The 11,500-nt window shown below is 40.8% G+C and overlaps 1 pseudogene; it reads left to right on the top strand.

The window, feature by feature from the left end:
- Window positions 1-664: 664 nt before the first annotated feature.
- Window positions 665-1,828, top strand: LOC122726385 (annotated as a pseudogene).
- The last annotated feature ends 9,672 nt before the right edge of the window (window positions 1,829-11,500 follow it).

Genomic DNA, 11,500 nt, shown 5'->3' on the forward strand with positions numbered 1-11,500 from the left:
AAATATTTCAGCAGAATAACACCATAAACAGAGAATGGATCAAAAGACTAAGTAACCTGGATTAATTTCACTAGTATCTATACAATTTGAATTTTAAAGGATACAATAAAGATAAGTGTATAAATGTTGACACAACAAGGCTTCCAGCAAAGTTGTATGAATAATTGGTTGCTGATTGATAATGAAGAAAACAGAGAAAAAGTAATCTAGTGTGTAATACAAAGTGTACTTTAGGGCACGGCTTCTTAAATTTTTTCCACTCATGACCTCTTTTGCCTGAGAAATTTGTATGTGACCCCATATTATAGGTATATAAAATATATATACATAACCTTTTACCGTTACCAAATTTTTCACAACCTCCGTATTCAGTTAAGTGATGCTATTTGGGCTCATGACCCCACAGTTTAAGAAGCTTTGCTGTGGAGGACCTCTCTTCTTTTATTATAAGATAAAAAATGAAGTTCTATACCCATGGGATGAGCAAACCAGTGGAGTTATTTTTTTTTACTTTATTTTATCTTATTTTAACATAACTCCCCTAATTAAAGAATCTCAAAATAAGAATAAAATGTTAAAAATATAGTAATTAAAATTTTATCATCCAGTCCTTCACTGGCTCTGTTACGGCCTGCCCCGACCTCTAACCTCCCGCATAGGCCACATGGAGGGCTCCCAGGAGGAGGGAGGGGAGGGGCCCGGGCTGCGACAGCCCCCGGGAGCTGTGGATGCAGTCTTCATGCACAGCTCGGTGCTGCCTTTGGGGGGCAGTCCAGGTCCGGGGCTACGACTTCAACTGTGGCCTGGACTATGGCGCTCTCCTGTGCGCCTTCACCACCACTGGCTTCCAGGCCACCAGCTTTGGCCGAGCCATGCAGTAAGTCAACGCCATGTTTGAGAAGAAGCTGGAGCCCCTTGAGGAGGAGGAGGAGAACCACGAAGATCTGAACACAGGACGTCAGCCAGTGAGTGGCTGCACCATCTTCTTGGGCTACACATCAAACCTCATCAGCTCTGGTGTCCAAGAGACCTGGTGCAACACAACATGGTGGATATTCTGGTGACAACTGCAGGTGGTATAGAGGAAGATCTGATCAAATGCCTGGCACCCACATATCTGGGTGAATTTAGCCTGAAGGGGAATGACCTGAGACAAAATGGCATCAATAGGATTGGAAACCTACTTGTATCCAATGACAATTAATGCAAGTTTGAGGACTGGCTGATACCGATTCTGGACCAGATGGTTCTGGAGCAAAATACAGAGGGGGAGAAATGGACCCCATCGAAGATGACTGCATGATTGGGCAAAGAAATCAACAACCCCGAGTCTGTGTATTACTAGGCCCAGAAGCACAACATCCTAGTGCTAAGCCCAGCTCTGACAGATGGGTCTCTTGGGGATATGATCTTTTTCTACTCATATAAGAACCAAGGACTGGTGTTGGACATTGTAGAAGATTTATGCCTCATCAATGCTCAGGCCATCTCTGCCAAGTGCACAGGCATGATCATCCTCGGAGGAGGCCTGGTGAAACACCACATTGCTAATGCTAACCTCATGAGGAACAGGCCAATTATGCTGTCTATATCAACACAGCCCAGGAATTTGGTGGCTCAGATTCGGGTGCAAGGCCAGATGAAGCTGTGTCCTGGGGCAAGATCCTAATGGATGCAAAGCTGGTTAAGGTGTATGCTGATGCCTCTCTTGTCTTCCCTCTGCTTGTGGCAGAGACTTTTGCCCAGAAAATTGGTGCTTTCACTCCTGAGAAAAACAATGACTGAGCAGCTGGTTCTAACAAGGATCTGGAAGCTGGGGGTTCTGGGATCTGACCCCTCCTATTTATTGTCTCAAAATTAGTCTCCAGACATCCCCAACTTTCATTGTGCCCTGGCCAAGGTCAGCCAAATACCTAGGCCTGAGTGAGATACAGGTTTCTTCTGGGACAGATAATGGTACACATCCCTAAGGCCAATAAAGTCCATGCATCCCATGGAAAAAAAATTATCAGCAAAAGAAAACAAAAAAACATAATATAAAGTCTACTGAAGTAACATCAGAGAACTACCAAAACCCCACAGTAATATTAGCTAACATCTTTGCCCAGTGACATTGTTCAGAGCACAAACAATTGACAAGTTTAATGTTAATGCTCTATCATTACATTACCAAATCTCTTCATGGAAGCAAGTCACTTTGGACTTACTAAATTTGATAAGAAGCAGAAGACATTGATTCTGACCAGCCAAAAGAAAAAGAAGCATGGTTGGGCTAGGGAAGGATGCAACACATTAGAGCTAGTTTGAGGAGAGGGGACCTACATGCCTGAAGGAAAGTTATCTAGAAACCTATCTGCTATCAATCCTCTCAGTGCACAGGGTAGGAACCAAGTCAGGCTCCATTGCCCTAATTCAAGGAGGCTGAAGACCTAGCCTCATGGAAGAAAACACACAGGAGAAAATGCACACACCATAGCACTGGATAGGTAATGAAACCAAGCAGTGAGGTACAAAAGTCTAATATAAACCCCTGGGAACAGAAGGAAAAGGTTGAAAGAAAACAAGGCTAAGGACTTCCAGGGGTGGAGCCAAGATGGCAAAGGAAAGACATTAAACACACAGAGCTCCTGACATAATTACTCCCAAAACAGCAATAAAACAACCCCTGGAGCAGCAAAATCCACGAAAAGATGGGCTGAGATTATTTTACAGCCAAAGGCAGCTTAGAAGGGACCATGGTGGGCTGCAAGGGGATTCCAAACCCATGATGATGCCAACACAGTCCCCAGGCAGGCTGCACCAAAGAAACTTGTCCCTAGCTTCCAAATCAGTGGCAGCACCAGCATCTTCTGGAACAAAACTTATGGTCGGGTAAGAGGGCTGAACAGCTGCCCAGGGTAGGGGGGAAGGGGGGGAATACAAGGGTGTCTGCCAGACCTAAGGAGGAATTTGGTTATCCTACCCCAGGCCCAGGTGGGGGACGGGCACAGGCTCATCAGAGCTAAGAACAACCACAACACACAAGGTTCTGCTGGACGGTTAATTAGCATGTTGGCTTGAGGTTACCTTTGGACCAGAGAACAGGTCAGGCAAGAGAAAAACCTGCCCTCCCTCAAACCAAAACACCTGGGACCCTCTGAAGCATGGGACAGTATAGCTTGGAAGTAGGGCCCCCACTGTAAGAGGGAGTTAAAAGGCAAGTAAAAGATGGCAAGATGAGCAAGCAAAGAAAGTTGAGAACTATCACGAGTTTCTTTGGCAACAAGGAAGATGAAGGTGTACCCTCAGAAGAGGATAACAACCTCAGGGCCCCCACCTCCAAAGATTCCAAGAAAAATATGAATTGGTCTGGGGCCACGGAAGTACTCAAAACAGACTTTGAAGAAGAAGCAGGAGAGAAAGAAAATACATAGAGGTGGAGAAAAGAATGGAAATAGAAATGAGATTGATGCAGGAAAGTCATGAGAAAAAAGCCAACAACTTGAAAACTCAAATGGAAAAGAAGATACAAAAGCTCTCTGAAGAAAATTATTGCCTAAGAATTAAGATTGAACAAATGGAAGCTAGTGACTTTATTTTTTTTTTAATTTAATTTAATTAATTTATTTTTTGCAGGCAATGGGGTTCAAGTGACTTGCCCAGGGTCACACAGCTAGTAAGTGTCGAGTGTCTGAGGCCGAATTTGAACTCAGGTATTCCTGAATCCAGGGCCGGTGCTTTAACCACTGCGCTATCTAGCTGCCCCCAAAGCTAGTGACTTTATGAGAAATTAAGACACAGTAGAGCAAATCCAAATGAATAAAAATATAGAGGGCAATATGAAATATCTCCATGGAAAAAACAGCTGACCTGAAAAATAGATCTAGAAGAGATAATTTGAAAATTACTGAAGTACCTGAAAACCATGAACAAAATATGAATTTAGACAGCATCTTTCAAGAAATTATCAGGGAAAATTGCCCTGACTAGAAGCAGAAGGTAAAATGGAAATTGAAAAAATCCACTGATCAACTCCTGAAAGAGATCCCAAAAGGCAAACCTCCAGGAATATTATAGCCAAATTCCAGAGCTCCCAGGTCAAGGAGAAAATATGGCAAGCAGTTAGAAAAAAGAAATTCAGATACTGTGGAGCTACAATAAGGATAAACAAGATCTAGCAGCATCTACATTACCAAAGGGGATGGAATATGATATTCCTGGAGGGCAAAGGAACAGGGGTACAGTCAAGAATCACCTACCCAGAAAAACTGTGTATAATCTTTCAGAAGAAAAATGGGCTTCAATGAAAAAGAGGACTTTGGGGCATTTGTGATGAAAAGACCTGAACGGAATAGAAAATTTGACTTTCAAATACAAACCCCTAGAGAAGAATAAAAAGGTAAACAGGAAAAAGAAATCATGAAGGATATTAAAATATTAAATGGTTTACATTCTTACACAGAAAGATAATACTTATAACTCATAAGAACCTTCTCAGTATTAGGGGCAGCTGAAAGGAATACACTTAGATAGAGAAAACAGGTCTGAACTGAATATGAAGGGATGATATCTGTAAATCATTTATTTTTTATCCTTGTTTTTTTTGTGTGGTAGGCAGGTTGGGTTGGCTTATGTCTAGGGCTGGATTTGGGCTCAGGGCCTCCTGGGTCCAGGGCTGGTGGTTTTTCCACTGTGCCACCTAGCTGACCCATGATGACATCTTTAAAATGAAGTTAAGGGGTAAGAGGAATGCACTGGAAGAAAGGGAAAGGGAGAGGTGGACTGGGGAAAAGTAGTTCACTTACAAGAAACAAGAAAAAGCTTATGGAGGGGAGGGGAAGAGGAGGAAGGAGTGAGGGAGTGAGTGAACCTTACTATCATCAGAATTGGCTCAAAGAAGAATAACATACATACACAAGTGGGTATTGTAATATATTTTGCCCTAAGGGAAAGTGGGAAGGGAAGGAGATGGGAGGATGGGAGAAGAGTGGAAGGAAGGGCAGATTGGGTGAGGGAGCAATAAAAGCAAAACACTTTGAAGGAAGGTGAAGATGTTCTGCTTAACTGCACGTGTGTGACTTATATTGAATTGCTTGATTTCTTAGGGAGGGTTGAGGAGGAAGGAAGAAAATTTAGAACACACAATTAGCTCAAAGACCTTAATCTCATCAGGGTTGACTCTAGGAGGGAATAACATATACACTCAATTGGGGGGAGTAATCTATCCAACCATACAGGAAAGTAAGAGGGGAAGAAGATAAGGAGGAAAGGTGAAAGAAGGAAGGGCAGAGTGGGGAAGCGGACAGTCAGAAGTAAAACACTTTTGAGAAAAATAGGGTAAAAGAAGATAGAAAATAGAGTAAATGTCATGGGAAGGGAATAGGATGGAGGAAAACATCTATGATGTTTGATTATAATGGCAAATCATATGGTACCTACTTTGCTGGGCTATTGTGAAGAAAATTCTTTGTCAAGTTTAAGGTAATATATAAAAGTTATGATGAACAGGATGCTATCAGAAAAACCTGGAAAGACCTGCATGAACTGAAGCAGAGTGAAATGTACTGTATACAAAATAACAGCAATAGTGTAAAATGATCTGCTGGGAAGGACCTGGTTATTTTCAGCAATGCAATGATCCAATATAACTCTGAAGGACTTAGGAAATTTGCAATCACCTATCTACAGTGAAAGAACTGATGGTATCTAAAAACAGATTGAAGCATAATTTTTTTTGACAGTTCCTTAGTCTGAAGTTTTGTTTTTATTTATTTTTCTCTCACAACCTAGCTAATGTGGAGATGGTTTCCATGACTACTCATGTATAATTTATATTGAATTGCTTAAGTTCTTGGCGTTGGGGGATGGGAAGGGAGGGAGGAAGAAAAGTTGGAGCACAAAGTTTTAAAAAAATTGATGTCAAAATTTGTTTTTACATGTAATTTGAAAAATATAATTCTAAACAGAAAAAAGAAGAAAATAAAACAAGGCCAAGAGAAATGTCTGTATATAACCCAGAAGATAAACCAGGAGTAAAAATCATAGCAGCAAAAGAAAAAAATGCATAAGGATGAGTAGATAAATGGATGGATGGATGGATAGATAGATATATATATACAGATAAATAGATAGACACATAGATAGATAAGGATAAATTATGAGTGATCTCAGAAGAAAGACATTAAGATTAAGGAAGCTTGAGAAAATTTAATTACAGAAAGTAAGACGTAAGCTGAAACCTGAAGGAAGCCAGAGAAGCGAGAGAATGAAATAAGGAGGGAAAGAGTTCTAAGCTTGGAAGATGGCCAAGAAAAATGATCAGATTTAGGCAATAGAGTGCAGTATGCTAGGAACAGAAAAGAAGGCCAGTATCACTGTATCCTAGTTTACGTGGAGGAGAGTAAGGTGTAAGAAGACTGAAAAAGTAGGAAGGGACAAGGTTATAAAAGGCCTTACAAGTCAAACAGAGAATTTTATATTTAATCATTGAGGTAGCAAAGAGTCACTGGAATTTTTGAATAGGGGTAAAGATATGCACTTTAGGAAAATCAATTTGACAGCTGAGGGTAATATGGATTGGAGTAGGGGAAGACTTGTGGCACTCTAAACTATCAAAAACTCAATATATTTGGGGTAACATAGTAAGAAGTTGTTTGATTAGGGAGAAGAAAGGTGAAAGAGAAAAGAGAAAACTTAGCCTCCACATAAGGAGAGAAGGGTCAATAATTTCTTCAATCTTTAAGAAACGTGCAGTTAAGAGTCACAGTAGATGGGAGTGACTTTACTGGAAGGAACCTAGAAGCTAGTCTCATTTTCAGAAGGCTAAATGAATTACCTTTGAAACATGTGCCCATGTATTGGCACGGAGAAAATGGGTTTTGTTTTAAAGAAATGGATACCTTAATATAATACCAGAGCAATGTGAGAAAAATAATTATTAATAATGGGTGTTTGGGGGGTGACCCAGTGACCCCACCTGCACTCAAAAACTCTGGCTGGTTTCTCAGAGGTAGCCCCAAAGATGCATTAGAGATCAGACTAACTCAGTAGAGATTAAAACCACACCTTTTCAAAAGCACCTTTGTCCTCAGCGGGTCTGTCTCTCACTGGACCCTGACTTCAGCACTGTACAGCTCATTTTAATATGGACCACATTCTAGCCAATTAGCTTTGAGCTGTGTGTAGAAGTGGCCCCTAGGGAAGGAGGGCAGTGTCTGGACCAGAAGAGGCTTCTCTCTTGTGCCTGGGACCCTGAATGAACTATCCACACGTTCTCCTCCCTCCCTCCCTCCTTCCCTCCCCCCCCCTTCTCTGTAGGTAATGTAGGACCTCTGAAATCTTCTTGGAGCCATATGCTTTCTCCCTCTGTCTCTAGTGTCTGGGAGCTGCTTGAGCTAGGCACACTGTCTCATGCTGCTCTTGCTGAGCTTGCCTCTCCTACATGCTTATGTTCCTACATGCTTCTCTGACCCTGGGGCTGGTTCTCCCCAGCCCCACTTCATGGCATTCCATACTGGGGTATATTAATAGTGGGGAAGTTTTTCAGACATGCAGTCAAATTAATAATAAATGCTTGCTGCCAAAACTGGTGCAATAGCCTCTAATTTATAAGTAGCAATATCTCAGAAACCCCAGCCTGGCTCCCCAGTTATTTAGAACAGAGATAAGCTTCCCCCCAATATTTCAAATGACACAATAAAGGTCATGCTTCCCAAGACTATGAAAAAGGGTATGCTGGAGTCAGCTCAAATCAACTTTCCAGAGTGACACCTAAGTAATTGGGAAATGCTACAAATTGAACTTTAATTTGTTTTATTGATTATTTAGATTTAAGTAAAAGAGAAAATATTAATGATTCAGATAAAAACTTAAGTGTATTATATGTACATTTTCCCTACGAAGGGGAATTAAACATTTACCAGAAAACCCAAAGGTGAATCTTACTCCAGGAAAAGAAGTCCAGTGGTTATCAACATTAAGGGTAGTAGAGGAAACAATCACAGTGTGAGGATATAAAAGATATAGTAGTTTGAGTGACTCCTGTACTATAACATTGCCCTTGTCATGCATTGATATATCTAAAACCAAAGTACAGAAGAAGAAAAGAAATAAAAAGCATTGCTAAAACATGATATACACAGTTAGTTACATGCTAGCAAACCAGAAAATTTGAGGACACAGATGAAGTTCTCTTAAAAAAAAATCATAAAATAATTGAACAACGAAGTAAAATATATAGGTCTCACACAACTGAATCAAAGAAAGCAAAATTGAACAAACAACATATAAAATACCTGGAAAGGGGTGGATCATTGAGGGGAACTCTGATCCAAAATATTTTATAAATGAATGCTGCCAAACATTTAATGAACAATTAATACAAATGTCAAAATTTTAATTTTCAATAAATAAGGACCAAAAAACAAGGTTAAAGAATACAGAGACAAGATGGTAGAGAAATGAAGGAACTTGCCTGAGCTCTTCCAAATTCCTTTCCAAACAATTTAAAAATAATTCCTCAAAACAAATTATAGAGTGGAAGAATGAACAAAAGGATGGGGTGAAACAATTTTCCAGCCCAAGGCAACTTAGAAGGTCAACAGAAAAGATCTGTTTCACTGAGGTGAGGATGGAGTATAGTTCAGTGCATATGGCTGGGGACAGCCAGAAGGAGGCCCACAAGCCTATCTCAAGAAAGCAGTGAGACCCCCAAGTTCTTTCTCAAAAAAACAATATCAGACCCCACACCAATAAGCCAGTGTGGGCCTGAGGGGTAAGTGAATGAGAAACAGTGAAGCCTAGAATAATTAACCCCCAGACAGTAGGGGTAGGGTGGGATAATGGATCTGAAAGACATTACAGAAGATGCCGTGCTGGAACTGAGTATAGGATTCTGTTGCACTGCCCAAAAGGGGATCTGAGTCACAGACTCATCGTAAGTCCCAGGGTATGGAGAAGCACTAGCACACTAGAGTATGTGGCTACAGGGGACTGGGGATCCTGGTCATAGGTCCAGGTTATAAAAGCATGCTTGTTGTCATTAAAGACCAGAGCATAGGCCAGGAGAGCAGTGACCACACTTTTCCTTAGCTCATACAACCTTAGAAGAACCAGAAACTTACAGATACCCAGAATTAACTCTCAAAAAAAACGCAACATGAAAAACCTGAAGCTTGGGATAATGCCCCCTCCACCCTAGGAACAGAACCCAACTTTAACATAAAATTAAAAGTCAAGAGATAAACAGGGACAATGAGCAAAAAGAGAGTAAAGAAAAGAACCTAACCATAGAGAGCTACTAGTGTCACAGGAAAGATCAAGACAAAAACTCAGAAAAGGAAAAAATGACAGAATGGCTACAAAAATGTGGGGCTTCCAGGGGTAGAGCCAAGATGGCAGAGGAAAGGCAGTGACTTCCCAGAGCTCGCCCCCAAACTCTCTACAAATTCCATCAAATAATGCCATAAGACAATTCCAGGAGCAGCAGAACCACAAAAGGATGGGGTGAGATCATTTTCCAAGCAAAGATGGCTTAGAAGGTCAGCAGGAAGGATCTGGTCTGCCAGGGTAAGAGTGGAGCACAGCCCTGCGGCCACACACTACACGTCCAGTCCCACACAGACAGCTCCAGAGGAGACTCTCAGATGATGGTATGGCTGCTTCTGGAAAGCAGCCCACTGACTGTGAGGGGATCAAGCAGTTAGCTATGGGGAAATTAGAGGGGTGGGTCTCTGCTGGCACTGAGGCAGGACTCTGTTGTTTTGCCCAAGCTGGGATCCAGGTATCAGTCTTGAGTTGTGACCCAGGCTGGGGAGAGGCTCAAGCATGCCAGAGCTTGCAGACACAGTGGAACAGGATTCTCTTCCAGGTCAGAGGGCAAGCAGGCTTGTGATTGATTGCAGACCAGAGCACAGGAAAGGGGAGTATGACTGTGCCTCTCCTTAACTTGTTCCACCTGGGATGCCCAGAAGTTGGGGACAGCGCACCCTGGAAACAGTACCCTACTTTAAGAAGGAGTAAAAAGTCAAGAAATAGGCTGGCAAAATTAGCAGACAGAAAAAGATGCTGACCACAGAAAGTTTCTTTGGTGACAAGGAAAATCAAAATACATCCTCAGAGGAAGATAGCAAAGTCAAATCTCCTACATCCAAGGCTTTCAAGAAAAATATGAATTGTTCTCAGGCCATGGAAGCATTCAAAAAGGACTTTGAAGATAAAATAAGAGAGGTAGAGGAAAAAATGGAAAGAGAAATAAGAATGATGCAGAAAAGTCATGAAAAAATGTCAAAAGCTTGAAAAGTCAAATGGAAAAGAAAATACAAAAGCTGTCTAAAGAAAATAATTGATTAAGAATGTGATGTTTAAAATCTATATTGTGTGTGTCTGTGTGATTGCCTTAAATTAGAAGCTTCAGCACCAGTCTTTGGACATTAAACATTTATCAAAGCATACAGGTATTAACATGGAGTTCAGAAAGTTAAGAAAATGTCTATCTAGCCTAGAGTTCCAGGCTGGTTGGGTTCTTCCTCAAGTCCTCCTCCAGGAGCCTACTTTAATCAGGAACTCCCCAGCAAGCTGATTGTTGAAGCTTTTTATAGGTCTGGAACAGAGGCTGTCCTTACACACTGCTTCAAGCTGATTGGTTGGTGTCATCCATATATCCTACAGATGGTGATGTAAGATCATTTTTTCTCATGAGGGCAATGCATATGTAGGTGGAAAAACCTAGTTGGAAATATTAGAATTCTTTATTCCTCGAGTTAAGTAGCTAGAAATAGATGATGACAAAGAAATAATGACTGCTTTTTTAGAAGGCAAAAGGAAATTTTTAAGTCTAGTCATAAAGAAAAAGAAAAACAAAAGAGATTTTGCAAATATTATCAAAAGGAGTGCATAAGACACAAAAAGATGGGGGAAGGAGGGAGAGAGGAAAGCAGAGGGAGGGAGGAAGGAGAAGGGGAAGGGGGAGAGAGATATAAAAATACAGAAACAGATAGTTTGAGAGAGTTTTTTCATTTGGCATTTGTTTTTTTGCCTTTGTAAGAATCTTAAATGCTTTCCACTATTTGTATTTTTCTACTTTCTGGATCATTAACTTGTCCTTTATGTAACTTATGCAGCTTTCTGATGATCCATGTATATATGCCACACAGCAGATGTCTGAGTAGTTAAAAAGGTCCCAAGAGTATGATAGATTAGTTTCAAAATCCTCAAAAATTACTCCAGGAATTTTTCTATCTTGCTCTTTTCCAAATAACAGTCAATAAGAGATCCTCATTGTCTGCATGGCTGGTGAATATTATTTCTTGTAGCATGTTAAAAATATCCCTCCATTTTAAAATCACAATGTCTTCATCTTTGTGTGCAAAAAATCACCAAGGCTATGTCTATATGTTCAACTTGGAGTCTCATGTACAAGCAAAATAAGAAAGCTATTACCTGGAAAAGAGGTCCTCAAAGAGGAACCAACTGCAAGGTGTCCTAAAGTTAATTTATTTAACAAGAATGAGAAATATGCTCT

This window comes from Dromiciops gliroides, chromosome 4 (genome assembly GCF_019393635.1).
Source record: "Dromiciops gliroides isolate mDroGli1 chromosome 4, mDroGli1.pri, whole genome shotgun sequence".
Classification (NCBI taxonomy): Eukaryota; Metazoa; Chordata; class Mammalia; order Microbiotheria; family Microbiotheriidae; genus Dromiciops; species Dromiciops gliroides.